General features: G+C 41.7%; 1 protein-coding gene and 1 long non-coding RNA gene across 3 annotated transcripts in view; one reads left to right on the forward strand and one right to left on the reverse strand.

The window, feature by feature from the left end:
- The window catches only part of NR3C2 (nuclear receptor subfamily 3 group C member 2), a 440,438-nt gene that overhangs the window by 356,437 nt on the left and 62,887 nt on the right, over nucleotides 1-21,114 (reverse strand). The window lies entirely within an intron of this gene.
- Nucleotides 1,790-21,114, forward strand: part of LOC143792347 (uncharacterized) — a 45,530-nt gene continuing 26,205 nt past the window's right edge. The window contains exon 1 of the long non-coding RNA XR_013219925.1: nucleotides 1,790-2,323. This is a non-coding gene — a long non-coding RNA (uncharacterized LOC143792347). The remainder of the gene's footprint in view (nucleotides 2,324-21,114) is intronic.

Raw genomic sequence — 21,114 nt, forward strand, 5'->3', positions numbered from 1 at the left:
CACTTCCCAAACTAAACTATACTTATCACTATATCTTATCCCTATACCTATGTCCTAATTTCCTATCCTTATACTTTCCCTGTTCTTAAAGCAATATAACACACCGTTATAGAAATACACTTGTGACACTATTAACAAGACACACAAGTCATCCACAAAAAAACAGTTATCAAAATATATAAACATTGTACAGCATAATCCACATTATAGCAAAATAATGCAACAGTTTTATTAGGAAGGGATGAAGAACATGCTGGTCCCTTACACGCTTTTACATAAGCATGGCAGTACTGCTGCAGCCCATCAAAAAAGACCAAGACAATGGCAGAGAGGCAGCACTGGACTCAAGGAGGGTGCGTAACAGCTCCATTGCCCCATACAATTTTAAACTGGGCAACCTCAATAAGCCACCATCTCCTATTATAGTATTGCGCTGCCATATGGTAACAGTTGCCATTATCCTGATAATGTAGAATAGTAGTTCTCCAGCAAATATCAATGGCACCTACCGCTCCCCTTCACGAGTTCTACACGATATCGCCAATTTACTAACTGCATTCTTATCATCTACTGCTGCAATGAAGGAAAAACGACCCGGTATTTGATCTTTATACTGTACTCAGACTATACCTGGTGCTGCATACATAACAGATGTCAAATACAGATAATGCGCCTCCACTTACAAAAGCTTTAGGCAGTATTTATTTCATTGTGCTGTTGTCCGTCTTTCTGCGACTATACCGTGACAGTCTATTGTGCATTTCTTATTTCGGAAAACCGCTGGCCTGCCAAGAATACTTATCGATGCACATTATTGTAACTGTAAATTGCTGAAGTAAACATTTTTGTCTGCAGGTAATGTTGAACTTCTTTTTTTAATATTTCTGGTGAGATGAGAACAGCAATTTACAATTCCAGAAGTAGGTCACCAAAGATGCACATATATTTCTGAGGCGGCACTGGAAGAGAACGCAAAGCTAGTGGTAAATGTGTCTTACAATCCAGCCGGCAATTAGGGATAGTCATGCTTCATTCATTACTTCGGAAATGCTCAACTTTTGTACCTTAAAACCTACTTTGTAAGAAAGATTCAGACTTCATTGCTCATATTTCTGCATTAGATATGTCAATGAATCTGCATAGCCCATAAGATCTCCCACCCTAGCTCCTTGTTATAAAGTAAGGGGGTATAAAGAGGCATTCTGGTTTTAAGAAATAAGTGTTATTTCTTGTGGAATGACAAGTTATACAATTTGTTAATATAGTTTCTGTATCAATTCTGCCCATAAAGATTTAGCCAGAATGTGACAACCATTGCATTTTAGATACCAGCTCTTCTGGAACGGATCTATAAGAAAATATATTTTTCATGATAAAAATTATTTTTAAATAGTTTACACAGTGCAAATATTCTGTATTCTGCATTCTGTTTTGGAGAAGATTTCCATTGATCTGAACCACTTTTGTTTGGTACCAAAAATCCTAAAAAGCAAAACCTAATCTACAGTGGCCTAAACCTTAAAGGGGTTGTCGGGTGAAAACCGATAAGTCTGCAGCCATTCTGTGTGACAGTAGATTTATGAATCCCCCTGGCACACGCACTGTGCGCTGTGGGGATTTGCCGAATTTAGACCCAGGACCAGAAAGTATATACAAGTTATTATTAAAGTGTTATCCGAGCACCGAGCACGTTCGCTCCACACTAGCGCAAAGAAAAAAAAAAACCAGACATGTAATTTATAAGCCTTTTTGAGATAAAAGATGCAACTTTTCCAAAATGCTGTAACAGATGCAACTTTTTTAAATTTAAGTACAAAATATCACACCAAGAGAGGAGCTGGAGTGAAAATGCCCCAATTTTGCAACATTTTATAAACTCGCAATTGATGAACCAAACTAAAACATCTGGAATTGTTACACTCTGCCCACACAGGGGAAAAATAAACAGGTGAGCAAATATAAAATAGACTTCAAAAAAGGCACAAATAGAATGAATTAGGTGCAGACAAAAGCGAAAAACACGCAAAACTAGACAAAAAACAGGCACAAAGGCAATAATGAAGTAGGGACTTTATGTTTAGGTATATGGTGGTGGGAAAGAAAGATTGGGCATGTTGAATCTGAATTTTCCCGAGTCTTTTTCAAAGAGTCACTTAGTCCATACAGGGGGGTCCGAGTAATACAGGAGAAACACGTGATTTTCAGCGGCAGTATGTGCGTGTATTCCAAGCTCAAGTGCGGTTGTTTTCTCCATTCAGAGTGAAGAAGTCCCTTACTCTGTTGACCAGTGGGGTCAGACCTGAAGCCATCATCTATACTGTGGGTAGGTTATAACTTTCTCAAAATACCCTTTTAACTCTAATTGTGAATTGTGGTGCAATCTGTTGTCTTAAATGCTTCACTTTTAAGTGTGGAGGATGCCTCTTAAATGGGATTGGTAGGTCCAATATTTGATATCTCAAATTAATGTCTGTCTTCAAAATTACTCTACTGCTCTATTTCTGAGAATCTCCAGGCAGATTTACATGTGTGAATAATATGATCTGTTTTTGTATTATACCAAATTACAATTAATTATTATTATGTATTAAATATATGTATTCAAAAGAGGGAATACTAAAATGACCATTGTACATAACCATTCTATATTGTAGAGGGTGCTTGTTAAAAAAAGGGATGGATCTGTAGTACCGACTGCGTCCACTATAGTATTGACAGAGCAAAGCGTATGAGAATATACATCTGCAACAGCTAATAGACGGTGGTGCTGGGTGTCGCACCTCACCGATTACATATTGATAGCCTATCAATAAAATAGCAGTGGCCAACCCCTTTAAGTATTACACACTGCCCATTCAAATCAATGGATTATCTGTATAATGCAGGACACGACATGTGATCCACCTCTCCCCAGTCTGGCCAAGGGAAGAGAATCTTGAACATAGGATCGCCCTCAGAATTCCATAGTAAGATCTAAAAATATGGGCTCTGGACAACCCCCTAAAGGCAATCAGTAATCATGTTCTTACCACAGCAGATAGCAATCCTATATTGCGGGCCAGGATGCACTCGAGCACTGCTCCCTCTAAGCTGCGTGCTTTCAAAATGATTGCGTTAAAGAATACCAGACTCTGCAGAGCGGTTGGTATATCTGTAATTGGGCTAGCAACCTCATTATTAGGCTGCCTTAACTCTTTTCTTTCCAAATCACTCAGCTTAGAGGGAATACTGCTGAAGAGGTGAGTCAAACATCCAATTACCCTTCCTCGATTTTTGTACAATGTAATGAAAACTTGCTACAAAGGTAAAAAATATAAGACAAAATAAACATTTGTTAAAAAGCCATTAAAGATAATCTGTCACCTCACTTTTCGTATCTAAAGGCCCCGTCTCACATAGCGAGATCGCTAGCGAGATCGCTGCTGAGTCACTAGTTTTGTGACGCAACAGCGACCTCAGTAGCGATCTCGCTATGTGTGACACGTACCAGCGATCAGGCCCCTGCTGCGAGATCGCTGGTCGTGTCGGAATGGCCTGGGCCGTTTTTTGATCGTTGAGGTCCTGCTGACATCGCTGAATCGGTGTGTGTGACACCGATCCAGCGATGTCTTCACTGGTAACCAGGGTAAACATCGGGTTACTAAGCGCAGGGCCGCGCTTAGTAACCCGATGTTTACCCTGGTTACCAGCGTAAATGTAAAAAAAAAAAAACAGTACATACTCACCATCTGATGTCCGTCAGGTCCCTTGCCGTCTGCTTCCCGCTCTGACTGAGTGCCGCCGTACAGTGAGAGCACAGCACAGCAGTGACGTCACCGCTGCGCTCTGCTCTCACTGTACGGCCGGATCTCAGTCAGAGCAGGAAGCAGACGGCAAGGGACCTGACGGACATCAGATGGTGAGTATGTACTGTTTGTTTTTTTTGGTAACCAGGGTAAACATCGGGTTACTAAGCGCGGCCCTGCGCTTAGTAACCCGATGTTTACCCTGGTTACCCGGGTGCTGCAGGGGGACTTCGGCATCGTTGAAGACAGTTTCAACGATGCCGAAGTCGTTCCCCTGATCGTTGGTCGCTGGAGAGAGCTGTCTGTATGACAGCTCCCCAGCGACCACACAGCGACAAAACAGCGACGCTGCAGCGATCAGCATCGTTGTCTGTATCGCTGCAGCGTCGCTGTGTGTGACGGGGCCTTAAAGGTACCTTCACACAAAGCGACGCTGCAGCGATAGCGACAACGATGCCGATCGCTGCAGCGTCGCTGTTTGATCGCTGGGGAGCTGTCACACAGACCGCTCTCCAGCGACCAACGATGCCGAGGTCCCCGGGTAACCAGGGTAAACATCGGGTTGCTAAGAGCAGGGCCGCGCTTAGTAACCCGATGTTTACCCTGGTTACCAGCGTAAAAGTAAAAAAAAAAAACAGTACATACTTACATTCGCGTCCCCCAGCGTCTGCTTCCTGACACTGACTGAGCTCCGGCCCTAACAGCACAGCGCTTTCACTTTCACTTTAGGGCCGGCGCTCAGTAAGTGTCAGGAAGCGGACGGCAGGGGACGCGCAGGTGAGTATGTACTGTTTGTTTTTTTTTACTTTTACGCTGGTAACCAGGGTAAACATCGGGTTACTAAGCGCGGCCCTGCGCTTGGTAACCCGATGTTTACCCTGGTTACCAGTGTAAAACATCGCTGGTATCGTTGCTTTTGCTTTCAAACACAACGATACACGGCGATCGGGCAACCAAATAAAGTTCTGGACTTTATTCAGCGACCAGCGACATCACAGAAGGATCCTGATCGCTGCTGCGTGTCAAACTAAACGATATCGCTAGCGAGGACGCTGCAACGTCACGGATCGCTAGCGATATCGTTACAAAGTCGTTTCGTGTGAAGGTACCTTAAGCTGCGGCCACCGCCATCAGGGGCTTATCTACAGCATTCTGTAATGAGGTAGATAAGCCCCAGATGTATCCTGAAAGATAAGAAAAACAAGTTAGATTATACTCACCCAGGGGTGGGCCAGGTCCTGTCCGAAGGGCGTCGCATGTCTGGGTCCGGCACCTCCCATCTTCATGCCATGACGTCCTCTTCCTTGCTTCTGTTGTGGCTCCTGCGCGGGCATACTGATTTGCCCTGTTGGGGGCAGCGTAAAGTACTGCAGTGCGCAGGCGCAGGGCCTCTCTGATCTTTCCCGGCGCATGCGCACTGCAGTACTTTGCTCTGCCTTCAACAGGGCAAATCAGTACGCCTGCGCAGGAGCCGCAACAGAATCAAGGAAGAGACATCATCGCATGAAGATGGGAGGTGCCGGACCAGGACCTGTGATGCCCATCGGACCCGGACCGCCCCTGGGAGAGCAAAATCTAACTTGTTTTTCTTATCTTTCAGGTTACATTGGGGCTTATCTACAGCATTATAGAATGCTGTATATAACCCCCGATGGCGGTGACCACAGCTTATATGCGAAAAATGAGGTGACAGATTCCCTTTAATATTAAAGTGACACTAGAAATGTAGTTTTATGTTGAGGCTTCATGTGCTCTCAATCAGGAAACCCTTATTACTAAGTAAAAAAAAAAAAAAAAACTTATTTTTTTTATAAAGTATATCTGTACTGTCAGACCAGTTACTGGTTACAATACTCATTGTTGACACTTAGTCTAAAAAGAAACATATGATTCAGCAAGGTCCAAAACCACCCCAGTACCCTTTAAAACAGGGGTGGGGAACCTCAGGCCCCAGGGCCATTTACGGCCCTCAATGACCTTTTATCAAGCCCCCAAGCAGATTCTCAGGGACCGCATTCTTGGGCAGGGAGGTGTATTTTGATTACAACCAGCTCATTAATTTCTTCTTGCTCTGTGAGCGTGTTCACTACTGAACAATGAAGGGCATGCAATGAAAGATTACGTCCTGACACCAGTGCCAGAGTCAGGATGTACTTTGTGGGAGGAGTTTGTACGCACCCTGAAGGATGGTATAAATATCCAAATGGCCCTTGGCAGAAAAAAATATTCGCCACCCCTGATTTAGAACATTAATGCAGATTCCCTGTAATGCCACTGATCAACCACACAATGGCGGTTACTGCAATGTTGTTAACAGAATTGGTGTTCTCAAGATACCCATCCGGTTAAGAGCACAAAGTCACTGACTCAGTCACTTACCCCACCAGGCCACTGGTATCGTTAGAAATATTGGTCATGTAGTAAATATTGCTTTCTTCTATCCAGGGTAATATTTGTAATATATCCCATCTAGTGCTTGGGGACGGGGACAGCATAGCCTGTGTGATTTTCAAATGCCAGGGATGAATTTCAGCCCAAGTCCGTACCTGCCCCAGACTAGTCAGGGTAACTTGCAATAAGCCGAGGATGCAACATACTTTATGTTTCTTACCATAAGACATTTTGTCTGCGGTAACAATCTTGGGAAGTTGGATTATGGTTCTTAATGGTAGTGAGCGAGGTTTATTTGGTTTGGTGGACCAGACAAGTTCCCTGTCAGGCAGATTTGCTCCGATAACACTGACTTGTAACGAATGTTCAGATTGTACATTCTAACTGGATATATTGGAGCATCATGCTTTGCTACACTGCCCATCAAAGAGCAACTGAAAGCTGGAGCAAACTCAAGTCTAGTCTGTTTTCTGTGATTCACTAGCTAATGAGGGACAGAAGGAGTGATCTGAAGCTGTACTTCTGGCTGCCAGAACAAGGCAACTTAAAGGTTTTTGTGTCATTTTTGCTAGAGATGTCAGAAAGTCTGTCCGAGAACTAACCTCCCCCCCCCCCACAGCTCGCTGGAATAACGTGTCGATATATAAACTGAGCAATGTGCTGTTTTTGGTTTTGCCCATCTGATACCGGGAGAAGTGAAAATAGCAGTGTGAAGAACACAATGCAATATAGCAATCACCAAATTGTATGGAGGCATGAGAAGTAGACTTGAGCAAAAAAAAATCCCAAGGCTGTGGTCCAGCAGTAGACCAGATCCCTTTGATCCTTCTCCCACCTGCTGATATCCTCTGGCTCATCTTTTGATTAGTAGGACTGAATAAGAGTAATCCGTGTGTCAAACCACAGTGATGAGTTTGCACCAAGCCTACTAATTAGAAGAAGCACTGTGGATGCTAGCAAGTAGGAGGGGGTTCACAAAGCTCTGTTTTGGTGGCCACAAACTATTGACGTGGATGCTGGATCTGGGTCCTGTGAATCTGTTTGCTCACCTCTAATAAGGACTACCGTAGTTTAAAGACAGTCCTCACACTGTAGCGTGGATCTGGCTGTCCTTGTCCCCTATTTTTGATCTTGCACTATTTTGTTTTCTACCTTATGACTTTCTTACGGCTGTTCATATCATGTCCCTTGCTGTATTGCTAGGAAACTAAACTCTGAACTGCTGCTTACATTGCTATCTGGTATCACAACATGCTTTTTCTCTAAAGGGCAACATGTTACCCACACATAAATAAGAGCCTACTTACAAGTGCATTTGGAAGGGATTTCAAACCAGCAGGTTGGGACACAGTTTTTCTGCCACCGTCACTGCTTGGATTTTTAATTTTGGTGTCTATACTTGCAAACATTCTAAAATGATTTCCAAGGAAATCAAACCTGACTTTTTTTGGCAGGTTTTTGTGGCTTAATAGTAAAGGTATTGCTATGTATTCAAATTGTACTGATTTAGAAATATACAAAACTCATAATACACGTTAACATTTAGGCTGTGTGCACACGTAGCAGATTTTTTGCGTTTTTTTCGCGGTTTTTCGCTATAAAAACGCTATAAAACCGCGAAAAAAACGCTACCATTAAGCATCCTATGTAATAGAATGCATTCCGCATTTTTTGTGCACATGCTGCATTTTTTTCCTGAGCGGAATCGCATTCCAGAAAAAAACGCAGCATGTTCATTAAAATTGCGGAATCGCGGCGATTCTGCACCCATAGGAGTGCATTGATCTGCTTACTTCCCGCACGGGGCTGTGCACACCATGCGGGCAGCAAGCAGATCATGTGCGGTTGGTACCCAGGGTGGAGGAGAGGAGACTCTCCTCCACGCACTGGGCACCATATAATTGGTAAAAAATAAAAGAATTAAAATAAAAAATAGCGATATACTCACCTTCGATGTCCCCCGCAGTCTTCCGGCCTCTCCGCTGCACGCTGCCGCCTCGGTTCCTATAGCTGCTGGGCGGTGAAGGACCTGCGATGACGTCACGGTCTTGTGATTGGTCGCGAGACCGCATGTGACCGGTCACGTGACCAATCACAAGACTGTGACGTCATCGCAGGTCCTTCACCGCCCAGCAGCTATAGGAACGGACGCCGCTGAGGTCTGCAGGTGAGTATAACCATGTTTTTTATTTTTTGTATTATTTTTTAACATTCTACCTTTTACTATAGATGCGGCATAGGCAGCATCTATAGTAAAAAGTTGGTCACACTTGTCAAACAGTAGGTTTGACAAGTGTGACCAACCTGTCAGTCAGTTTTCCAAGCGATGCTACAGATCGCTTGGAAAACGCTAGCATTCTGCAAGCTAATTATGCTTGCAAAACGCTAGTTTTCTGCGGGTATATGCATGCAAATTCTGCATGCGATATACCCGCGGCAGGAGGCGCAGAATTGCCGCGGAAATTTCCGCGGCAATTCTGCAACGTGTGAACTTAGCCTTATGGTTAGTGAATCTTATCTGTAAAAAAAGGTAATGTGATAAAGTAACAATGAACCGGGCAGCTCAGATGGTTAATTTAGAAGAGATGAACCAAAGAGGAATTTTTTTCTAGGAAAGAAAGGTCACAGAAAAATTTTAATTCCATTGAAGCATGTGTTAGGGCTCGTGCACATGACAGCATTTTCGAGTGCGATCCAACAAAACATTGGATTGCACTCAGACCAATGTTATTCTATGAGGTCGTGCACATGTCCGATTTTTTCCTCAAATCGCAGCATGCCCGAGTTGGATCAGATTATCAGATAGCACTCAGCCATGCAAGTCAATGAGTTTGTGGAAAACATCAAGCTGCGCTCGGATGACATTACAGCAGGGAGAAAACTGAGAAATTTTTATTTATTTTCATCTTCTCATCCAAGAAAATATTATCAGAGTTTGATCAGAGTGTAATTAGCATAATCTGCACAATTCTCATGGATTAAAGAATATACCCTTGTGTGACCCTAGCCTTAGGCCACCTTCAGACGTTCAGTATTTTACATCAGAATTTGTAGCCAAAACCAGGAGTGGAACAATCAGAGAAAAAACATAATAGAAACATATGCACCACGTCTGTATTTTTTACCCACTCCTGGTTTTGGCTTACAAGTACTGATGTAAAATACTGACCAAATACTGAACGTGTGAGCGTGGCCTTAGGGTGGATAGCTGCTGGAGAGACAACCATTTAATTGGTCGTCCCTTTATTTATTCTGGCCAGTGCAAGAAAAAAACTATTTGATGCACATAGCTTCTCTTGATATGAGCTTTAGATCTGACCTGTGATGTTGAGACGTAACGTGAACTAATGGAAACAGAAAGGAGCAGCCGTCACAAAAACAGATAATATCATTGGTTTAGGGAACCTATGGCCCAACTGACGAGGGGTCTAGGTTGGTGCAAATAGTGATTCTTAAAGCAACATTCTAAGGACCGACTATGCCGTTATAAATTACCATATTTATGTCAGACAAGCATTATATGAAACCAGTAGAACAGGTACAATACTGAGTAAAACGTCTGTAAACGCCACCACGAAGGTTACTGCTTCTGCATTCAATTAACACGAAAGCAATTATTTTCAAATGCATTGTGTCTGTACTTGTACTCAATTTACTGTGTTATCTTAAAGTGTTTCAATAAAGGGATAATCCAAAATGCCTATTGTAGAGGACGCAGAGCTTACAGTGCGGAGAGTTTGCCAGTAAAACTGTACTTTCAAGAGAGTAATAATATGCATTGCATGATGTTGACTGAGCACTTGCTAAACCCACAATTACATCACGCATAAGGGAGCAGCCACAGGAAATCAAACCCCTCCCAAGTCTAACTTCTAAAATGTATTTTGAATAATGTGCTCGAGTGCTGCTCAAAATAATATCACAAATTTACAGCATAGCCAAACATAGCATTAGGCCTGACAGATTGCTTCCAGCAGACATGCTGTAAAACGTCCTAGTTTACATCAGATATTACAGCACTGTGTTAATTGAGATGTAGCTGAAATTTCTTCAACAATTTGAGAAAGACTAAGCAGCATATGGTGCAAGGGCGATTGACCTTAACGTACATACATAAAGCTGAAGAAGTATCCTTTTATTAAGTCCCACAGGATGAAATCTGTTTCATAAAACTTCCAGATGCAACAGTTCTTGAATCTTCCCATGCCAAGAGCTTCCCACACTGAGCGGCTTCTCGCTAGCATAACAATTCTGCACTCATTTGCATTTTTAGTTCAGTCTCAAGGAGAAAAAAGTCACTTCTTAATTTACCCACAGGCTTAACAGACACTTAAAGAGGCAACTGAAGCCACCCAGCCGCAGATATGTTCCATACATAATCTTACGTGGCATAAGTATTTTACTGTATTAACCCCTTTACGATACACGTTGTATATTACACATAACAGAACACAGCTCAGGTCAGTGCCATATTTATGAAGAACTTGCTATGGTCTCAGACCCTTATGGCTTGTTCACACACTGCATTTTTGCTGCATTTTTTTAGTTATAAAAATGGATGATTTGACTGTAAGTAAATAACACATGTTTTTTGCAGTTTTGTTTTTTTTAACTTGCAATTCTGGTGCCGATTTTTCCCCACTCATTAGTATGGGTGAAATCTGCAGCAAAAACTCAAAGGTCACAAATAAGCAACATGTGCATGAGACTTCAGGATTCTCATTCACTTTGCTGGCAGAAAGAAACCTTTTCCAACAAAATTTATAAAACCATTTTTTTTAGAGACCACCTCACATTTGAAGTGACTGTGAGGGGTCAATATGACAGAAAATACCCAAAAGTGACACCATTCTAAAAACTGCACCCCTACGGTGCTCAAAATCACATTCAAGAAGATTATTAACCCTTAAGGTGCTACGCGAGAACTAAAGCAATGTGGAAGGAAAAAAAATGAACAACTTTTTTCACAAAAAGTTTACTTTAGACAAAAACTTTTTATTACTTTCACAAGGGTATCAGGAGAAAATGGACTACAAAATGTGTTGTGTAATTTCTCCTGAGTACACTGATACCCCATATGTGGGGGAAATCCAGAAGGTAAGGAGCACCGCTTGACTTTTTGACAGCAAAATTGGCTGGAATCAATGGCGGGCACCATGTCGCATTTGGAGACACCTGATGTGACTAAACAGTGGAAACCCCAATTCTAACTCCAATCCTAACACAGCCCTGACCCCAGCACACCCCTATCCCTAATCCCAACACAACCCTAACCCCAACCTTAACACAACCCTAAGCCTAACACAACTCTAACTACAGCTCTAACCCCATCCCTAACTGCAGAGAATGTTAAAAAAAAAGTATTTTATTATTTTTATCTAACTAAGGGGTTGACAAAGGGTGGTGATTTACTATTTTTTTTTATTTTTATCGCTGTGATAGGGTCTATAACAGTGATCAAAATTAACCAATAGAAAAAATCTCCTATTGTTGCCAGGTATCGGCATGCGCCCGCCATTTTCTTTCAGGAAGAGGACATGGAGGGCTGGGGGATGGAGCAGGAGGATTCGGGGATGGTGGAGGTACCGGGGGAGGGTCTTGGGGACCCCATATCTCCCTTCTCTGATATGGTAGATCATATCAGGGGAGAGAGAAATGAATTGAAAATCTGACTTTTTTTGTGACCGCCGTTATTCGGTGAATAACGGTGATCACGTAATCGTGGACTGTAAAAGTCGGCCCTGATCATGAAAAGCAGCGCTGAGGAATAAGTACCCTTAACTGCCGCCGTTAAAAGGCGTATCTATGGTCAGTAAGGGGTTAAATCTGCAGCATGTCAATCCTTTCAGAGTTTCTTTATATATATTTCATATGTTACCGAGTGACTGCTCTTTTGTATGTACTAGTGTGACAAACACTTGAATTTCACAGCCCCCAGAACCAAACTGATATGGAGGGCAAGGGGTGAGAAAGGAACACATCAGCTATTCAGAAATAATCAATACACCCCCAGAGGTGTTGGCATATCACCATATGATGGCCATGGGCCCTCCCTTATTTTTACGGTAGGGTTACACAGCAATTTTCTGAACATCCGAGAAAAACAGTCCAATTATTCTGATCAGTCTTTGATCAGAATGGTGTCAGTTTTTCCACCAAGTTCTCCACCTTCATCGGACAGCACTTGTATGTCATCTGAGTATGGTCCTATATTTTTCACAGACCCATTGACTTTCTTTGCCATTTTTGATTTGACACTTGGATCAAAATCGGACATGTCTCCAATTTTTCCCAACAGTCCACTTGGTTTGAAAAAAAAAATCAGACATGTGCACAGCCCCATAAAATACCACAGGTACGAGTGCTATCCGTGGAAGCCTTTGGTGGGCTCTTAAAGAGAAGCATGGGAAATGGCTTATTAGACCCTATGCACGTTTTGAGTATTTGGTGCATTTTTTACCTCAGTATTTGTAAGCCAAGACCAGGAGTAAGTAAAAAAATACGGAAGTGGTGACATGTTTCTATTAAACTTTTCTTTAGATTATTCCACTCCTGGTTTTGGCTTACAAATACTGAGGTTAAAAAACACACCAAATGCTCATCGTGTGTACGGGGCCTTAGCGGGATTTTGTTATATGCGGTGTCTAGAAGTCAATAAGACTCAAAGGACATTGTATAAAGATCAAACCTATAGAAACCTATTCCAGAAAGGCTCAGTTGGTCACCTATGGCATTTTTTTCTTCCTAATGCTGGCCTGCCAAAAAGAGAATTCAAGGAAAAAAGTGATTGTATTTATGTAATGCTACTTGAGAAAATTACTTAGTGGCAATCAGGACCCGGATCCCGCCATCCTTGAATTAGGTTATTAGAGTATTTTTAAATGCAAACCATTAATGTTTCTATGGAGACCAAATGCACTACAGCACTTTAACAATACACATCCAATCTACCATAATAAAACCTGTGTTTTTCAACCCTGCACATTGTTAATGGCTGTGTGTTCCTTTGTTTCCTGTCACAAAGTAACTATAGGTATTAACATTTACAAGTAGTTAAATGTTCCAGGGTTTTCCCCAGACATTACAAATAACTGTTGTTAGATAAAAGTATTTTATTATTATTATTATTATTATTATTATTATTATTAATATTAATATAAAACATAACAGAGGCAACCACAAACAACAAAATCTAAAACATAGAAATGGACACGTCTAATTCTATAATATTCCCCAAGTACATGCTAACTGTAGGACTATTCGGCAAAATGGACCAAAAAGGGGGAAGAGCTTCTGCTATATTTCTGATTCTTGTAGGTGTGGGGCTTCAATGTTGTACCCTAAAATATACATTGTAATATGACAAAGAAAAGTTTCATATTAAATTAAGGGCTCATGTACACAACAGTCTTGTGCACCACCTGTGACACATGGAGTGGCTCCGGGTCCGCATTATAGGCTCTTTTGCCACTATATGGCGGCTTTGCGGCTTTGTGGGGCAGTGCAATCTCTATTAAGCATTGCTTCTGGGAAGAATAGCTGTATAATACGGGATGGCTACAGTAGGAAACACGTACTTCCTAGACCATTTTATTGGCTCTAATGAGGCACAATTGTTTGCATCAGATTTGAATCATACTTGTAATCCTCTGTTCTTATGGATCCTGTCACAGCAAGATTTTATTTTACATAGAAAAAATAAAAACACTACTAATGCACAACAATCTTCTGAGATCATGCAGTGAGACTCTGTCTACACAGTATGGTAGCTGAGTCCAGATCTTAAATTGAAGAAACTGGAGCTGCCTCTTAATCATTGTCCTTTTTAACTTTTTTAAGAAAATGTAATGCACTTATTATTATTACTATGAATCGACACTGTTCCACACTGCTCCACCAGCCATGTTGGTAGTCCGTAGCTGCTAGACCAATAGTCTTTGAACCTTCTTCTACCTGTTAGGATCCATGACACCTCTTCTAATTAGTAGGACCTACACAACTTTATTGTCGAGGCACAATACACATCGTGCTAGGCCTACTAATTAGAAGATATGCCCGGCATACTGTAAGGTACGAGGAGGTTCACAGGACTGAGGTCCAGTGGCCAAGGATTACTGGCGTGACCACTGGACAAAGGTCCAACTCTTTTTGCTCAACTCTCATTATTATAGCGTTATACATCATAATAGAGTGTGAGAAGCAGCTGTTTCTCCAGATGAATAAATAGGCTTCTAAATCATGACATGCCTTAATACAACACACATACAATATAACAGTGTACTAAGCAGCAACACACCTAGAGACTACGACTTCATAGTTTGAAGTTGCAAGTGAGTCCATATTCCGGTGTACAGTCTCCCACATAAACCCCTGCCATATGCATTAAGACCTTACTGCTCTATTTAACCAGTAAATTAGCTATAACAGTAGCATATTATGTGTTGCGTGGTAAAAATGGAAGTTTATGGCCCCTATTAATACTGATTGTTTAAAAAAAAGAAGAGAAATACATAACACAGGAGTTGAAGACTTTATCTTTCTACTTGTATAAACATGATCAACATGTCAAACCGGTTTGGCGATCAGCTCTACATAATCTTTTCTTGAAAACTATTTTCACGCATAGGATATACTATATATTCTTTATTAGGAATAATAATGGTGAGCATCAAGTTATAAAGGGAAAAATAAGATCCTTTAAAAAGTTCATGTGTGTTTTGCCCTAGGCCTAGAGGTTTCAGTATAGCTGTATTGACAAACATTCGGCTATGTGGTTAAATGCTTTCCCCAGGTCAGTCCCCCATGAAACCATACATCAAAGGGCCTGCTGGTTATGAACAGTTAAAAAAGATGCCTATGGCAATGAATCAGATGTTAGGTTCAATTCTCCAGCCTCTGCTTGTAAAACAGCAGTTGAACTGTGATGGCCTAAAACTACATTTTTTTAGTAGAGTGACTGGGAAATAAAGGCAGAAAGACACTAGTTATACAGATCAATGGAAGCTACATAACTGGCAGAACTGGGACTCTAGTATTTATCAAATTGATAATGACTGGAATAAAGTGGATTTACCCACAAATTCTGTCCGCTAAAATACAACGGGCCTAATTTACAAATACTATGAAAATCAGAATAAGAAAATAAAAAAATAAGTGTAGCGTGTTTCTTATTCATCAACACAATGCATGGCCGATCATGGAGTGTGGCACAGCTACTGTACTACACTAGGTCGTTGAGAGCTACCGGACAATGCCAGGTTATATTTGGCACAAATGGATATCACTTTTCCTGTGTGGAAAGGTTAAAGGAAATCTTTTATCAAAACCATTAAGAGGGACATTCCCACCTCAAAGATCTTATCCCAATATGTAGTATCCATGGTTATGACCACTCATATAGTGATAGTTAGTTGTTGGTGGTCATAGCTCAAGCGCCTCACAGCCGTCCATCATCCCACCTGGCGTCGCCTCCTCTCTGTCGTGACGTCACCGGCACCTTCATGTAGCCGAGGTCCCAGATCCCACCCCACAGTGTGTTATTCACACTGCGGGGCTTGAATCTGGCACCAGCGCAAAGGAGCGGGTCACTGTGGGATGATGGACGGCTGCAAGGCGCTTGAGTCAGGGAGAAATCATACCTCCCTGACTTAATAGAGGTATGGCGCCAAATTTATAAAAGTGATTATTTCAGCATTCCTAGGGATGCTAAACATAAGAGCAGCACTAAGGCTGCCTTCTGTGAAGGTGGCTCTTTTACTTAAAAACGCCCTGGGGAGGGTGACAGGTTCCCTTTAAGCTTCTGCAATGCCCTGCACATGGAGTAAGTGGCATAACGAATCAGGAGAACTATACTACATTTCTAATTGGAGGTATTTGCTAGTATTAATATTATTATTTCAATAAAAAAGAAAATACTATCTGCGCTGGAGTCAAAAGGTAAGGGGACCGTGTGTGAACAATGACTCATAAACCAAATTAAATTAAACTGCTGCAAATGAATATATTAAAAACATATGTATAATAACCTGGTGATGAAAGAAGGAACCAGAAGATACGACCGCTTGGTTTATGAGTCATTGTTCACACACGGTCCCCTTACCTTTTGACTCCAGCGCAGATAGTATTTTCTTTTTTATTGAATTACTTATATTGACACAGTTGGTAGTACTGTGCAACTATCAGCTGCAGGTCTCAAAGGTGTGTTAGCGCTTTTTGGTACATATACCCTAATATTATTATTTCACCTACCATATTTTGGGATAGGATCTTGGATACAGGAGTATGCCTTTAAATGGATGCCAAAAAATGCTGCTGTATTACAGTTTTGTGAGATCACAAAAACTAAAAGCTGATATCAACACCTTTCCTTAGTCGAACGCAAATTTTTTAAAGCACCTGAAAGAGCTTTTGCAGCATGCACAGCAATGGGATAGAGCAGGATAAATCTGCCATAACTGAATGTACCCTTCTAATGACAGCTGTGATTTTTAAAGGGAACCTGCCATGTCATATTTGGCATCTAAACTGTGCCCAGTGCATGGTTAGTGATGTAATGTGCATCACTAACACTTATTTCTATTAAAAACGGCGCTGTAATGATGTGCAAAAAACCCTATTATAGTAAGATTGCGCCTGCTCATTTAGTCATAGGGCTGTGCATTTCATGCGCACATAGTCAGTGAAGCTGGGTACTACACACTGCTTCAGAGCGCATGCGCGGGAAGCGCTCGTCACGGTGCAAGTGCGGCTCCACGATACAATGCGCAAGCGCAGGATTTCAAAGCGCAACCACGAGAACATCATTCAAATTGTACGGGTGGCAACAACAGTGACTGAACAAAATTAAGCTCACCCCTATGACTAAATGAGCAGGTAAGATCTAACTTTATAAAGTGCTTTTTGCAAATGATTAGATTCGCAAGCTTAACAGTTTGAAAATTGCGCTATAATATCTACCATCGAGATTCCGGTCACTTCCGTCCTGTTCTCAGTATAATAATTACACAGAAGCGCCAATTACAAAGAGCTTGGACAAGTGAATTTTCCGTTCTCAAAAGTTGCCCAAAACACGGAGTGCATTCTAAAGAACTCAGGGTAGCACAGCCGACATATTGCTAATATAATAACCATACGGTTCTATCGATGTACATGTGATGGGCCTTTGAGAATTGAAGACAAGAAATGTTTATTTATTGCAGAGAAAATGATGGCGCATTCATAACCTGCTGCACGTTCAATGTATAATTTCCCTGCTCTCTAGTGATCTTGCCATCTTGTTCTCACTCCACATATCTTGGGAATAGAAATTTATTGGAGAAAGATAAGCATTTATATATGAAATTAAAAATAAATGGACCCATTTAATGAACTCATTCTAAAGCTCACTGCCGTACAGCAGTCACAAGAAAGGGAATATGCATAGTAGGATGGAGAGGAAAACGTATTTCTCTGCCATCGACAGGAAAATGACACATGCAAATACAGTCAAATTCTACAAGCTCTTTCTGGGATCATTTGTGTTTCTAAAAGACAAAAATTAAAACAGAAAATATAACTCAAAAGCACTAATAGTGGATATTTGGGAGGCTTGTATGCAAATACACGTGGGTTATTTTATTATTACTTTGTCTAAAGAAAAATCAGGATGAATTATTTTTTTTCTACTAGAAACAAGAGCCATACAACAAGAACTAGACGCTGAACTGTATTTATAAATCTTACCCATGAAAGTCACGTTTGGAGATTCCTAAACTACATTATAGTGTATTTTCTAACATAACAAATCCTCTGTCATGGCTCCTTTTTAAAGTAGTAAGCCAAACTGAATTTTGCTAGTAATACAATATTTTTTTTGTTGTAAGAATAATTAGAAAAACTAAAAATATTTATATCTGAACTTGCCATTGGCTATTCTGTCTACTTTAAAGTGAGTGTCAGCACAAAACGACTGTTCAAACCAAGCACAGGAGCACGGTGCACCCTTGGCGTGGCAGAGTTTAAGTCAAGTTTGCATCTATGTCAGCCCCTGTCTTCCTTGAATGATAGCTTTGTCTATACCGTGAACGAGAGGAGGGTGGAGATAGGTGGAAAGCAAGTAGCTGGGAAGATAAAATTAATTGTTTGGCCCCACTAAGACAACACCAAGCACCTGTGCTTAGTTTGAACAGTCATTCTGTGCTGACAGACTCGTTTTAAAGGAGTGTTCTAATCTATCCTCATAAGCGTACCACTTTTGCCTCCTGAATTCCCGCTTATCAGGGCCGATGCACTCCTAAAGACGGGCAGTTTTAACCAACCAAATTGGCTGGTTTGCCTCTGCAGCATCGGAGAAGTATCAGGAAACTGAAATGGGCTGGATCCAGGGAGCCGCCAGCTTTACTGTGGCACCTGAAGACTCTAAAGCATAAAGCCTGCAAGCAGCGTGCAGTCCTTGCTTAGGAAACCAGTAACCTAGACCACGGGATGTCTGGCAACTAAAGAATTAAAAATCCCTCTATTTTTGAAATCACTGAGGTTTTTTGAATAAGTGGTAAATTGCAAACTTGCTTGTTTCTACAAGCAGTTGTGACAACCCCTTTAAGCATCTTATGCTGCCATCATAGTTGTGCTCGGTGGTACATGAACTTACTTTTTATAATGCTGGTAATATCTATTTTTTCCATTGCACTGATCAGTGCAGCCTGGTGCAATGGTGTTAACTACCCCAACTTTGTAAAAGGAAGAGAACAAATCTTAGCAGCGCATAACTCAATCTACTATATAATTGTCTAAAGGTCACTTCCCTCTGTCTGTCTGTCACGGAAATCCCGCGCCACTGATTGGTCGCGGCCCGAGGCCGCGACCAATCAGCGACGGGCACAGTCCGGCCATGAATTGGCAACTCCCTCCTCCACTGCAGTCAGTGCCCCTTCCCTACTCCCCCCAGTCAGCGCCCACATGGCGTTAACCGGACTGCATTACACTGCGGCATTACGCGGTGTAAGGCAGTCCATTAACGTTGCCATTAACCCTCTGTGTGACAAACTTTTTGCTATTGATGCTGCCTATGCAGCATCAATAGTAAAAACATATAATGTTAAAAGTAATAAAAAAAATTAAAAAATCATTATATACTCACCTTCCGACGGCCCCCGGATCCAGCCCAGGCCTTTCCCGCTCGTGCGCTGCTCCGGTCCCCAGAATGCATTGCGGCAATGATTGGAGACGTAGCGGTCTCGCGAGACCGCTACTTCATCAAGTGTTATTGCCACTTGGGACCAGGACAGTGAGCGAGGAGCGGGAAAGGCCTGGGCTGGATTCGGGGGCCATCGGAGGGTGAGTATATAATTATTTTTTATTTTAATTCTTTTTTTTAACAGGGATATGGTGCCCACATTGCTATATACTGCGTGGGCTGTATTATATACTACGTGGGCAGTGTTATATACTGCATGGGCTGTGTTATATACTACATCGGCTGTGCAATATAATACGTGGCTGTGCTATATACTACGTGGGCTGTGTAATATACTACGTGGCTGTGTAATATACTGCGTGGGCTGTGCTATACACTGCGTGGGCTCTGCAATATACTGCGTCGGCTGTGCAATATACTACGTTGCTGTGCTATATACTACATGGGCTGTGCTATATACTACGTGGAGTGTGCAATATACTACGTGGCTGTGCTATATACTACGTGACTGTGCAATATACTACGTGGCTGTGCAATATACTACGTGGCTGTGCAACAAACTACTTGGCTGTGCTATATACGTGGCACTACGTGGGCTGTGTTATATACTGCATGGGCTGTGTTATATACTGCATGGGCTGTGTTATATACTACATCGCTGTGCTATATGCTACGTTGGCTGTGCAATATACTATGTGGCTGTGCAATATACTACGTGACTGCAATATACTACGTGGGCTGTGCAATATACTACGTGGGCTGTGCAATATACTACGTGGGCTGCGCTACATACTATGTGGCTGTGCAATATACTACGTAGGCTGTTATACACTACGTGGGCTGTGTTATATACTGTGTGGGCTGTGTTATATACTACGTGGCTGTGTTATATGCTATGTGGGCTGTTATATACTACGTGAGCTGTGTTATATACTACGTGGCTGTGTTATATGCTATGTGGGCTGCTATATACTACATGGCTGTGCTATATACTACGTGGCCGGCCGCGAACAATCAGCAACAGGCGCACTACGGCCACGAACTGGTGCGGGATTTGAACCACGCTTCGCTAATTGGTCGTGCCCGGCCGGCTGAATTCTGTGTATTCATTGTATTATTCTAAAATCTTCATAAATAAACTACATATATATTCTAGAATACCCGACGCGTTAGAATCGGGCCACCATCTAGTAAGTCATATTTACGGAGGAAGCTAACACTTTTCACGCTTCTATCATGTCTTCTATGACAGCTATGATGGATCCATTTTCAAAGGGATCCCAATAAATTCTTACAGACCCAGGACTTCTAATCGGGTCCATCTGGTGTTGGGTATGTTGATCAGCAAGAACTGACCTACAGGCCATTTGTGATACAGCAGAAGACATCACCAAACAGATCGAAGAAATATACACCTGTAACTTGATGAAAACAAAGCTTTTTCTCACTCTCACAAAGTATTTAACACGTGCTGTGTTTCTTAGTTTCTGCCTCTATACTAGGACCTGGAAAAAGCTTTTCTTTAAATAATGCATATATTTTTGGAGTGCCAATTTGTTTCTATAGGAACCTAAATTATACAGCAGTCAAAACCCCTCCACGTTGCTGTTTGGATTCTTTGTTTGTTTTATTCATAACAGGAAGTGTCTTCTATGTTATTCTTGAATCATATAAATTTTTGGATTTGCATGAAGATTTACAGTATAGTTCAGCAAGGAAGACTTATATCAACACATTGGAATGTATAGGCTGCTTACATATGGA

Source organism: Ranitomeya variabilis, chromosome 1 (assembly GCF_051348905.1).
Source record: "Ranitomeya variabilis isolate aRanVar5 chromosome 1, aRanVar5.hap1, whole genome shotgun sequence".
Taxonomy (NCBI): domain Eukaryota; kingdom Metazoa; phylum Chordata; class Amphibia; order Anura; family Dendrobatidae; genus Ranitomeya; species Ranitomeya variabilis.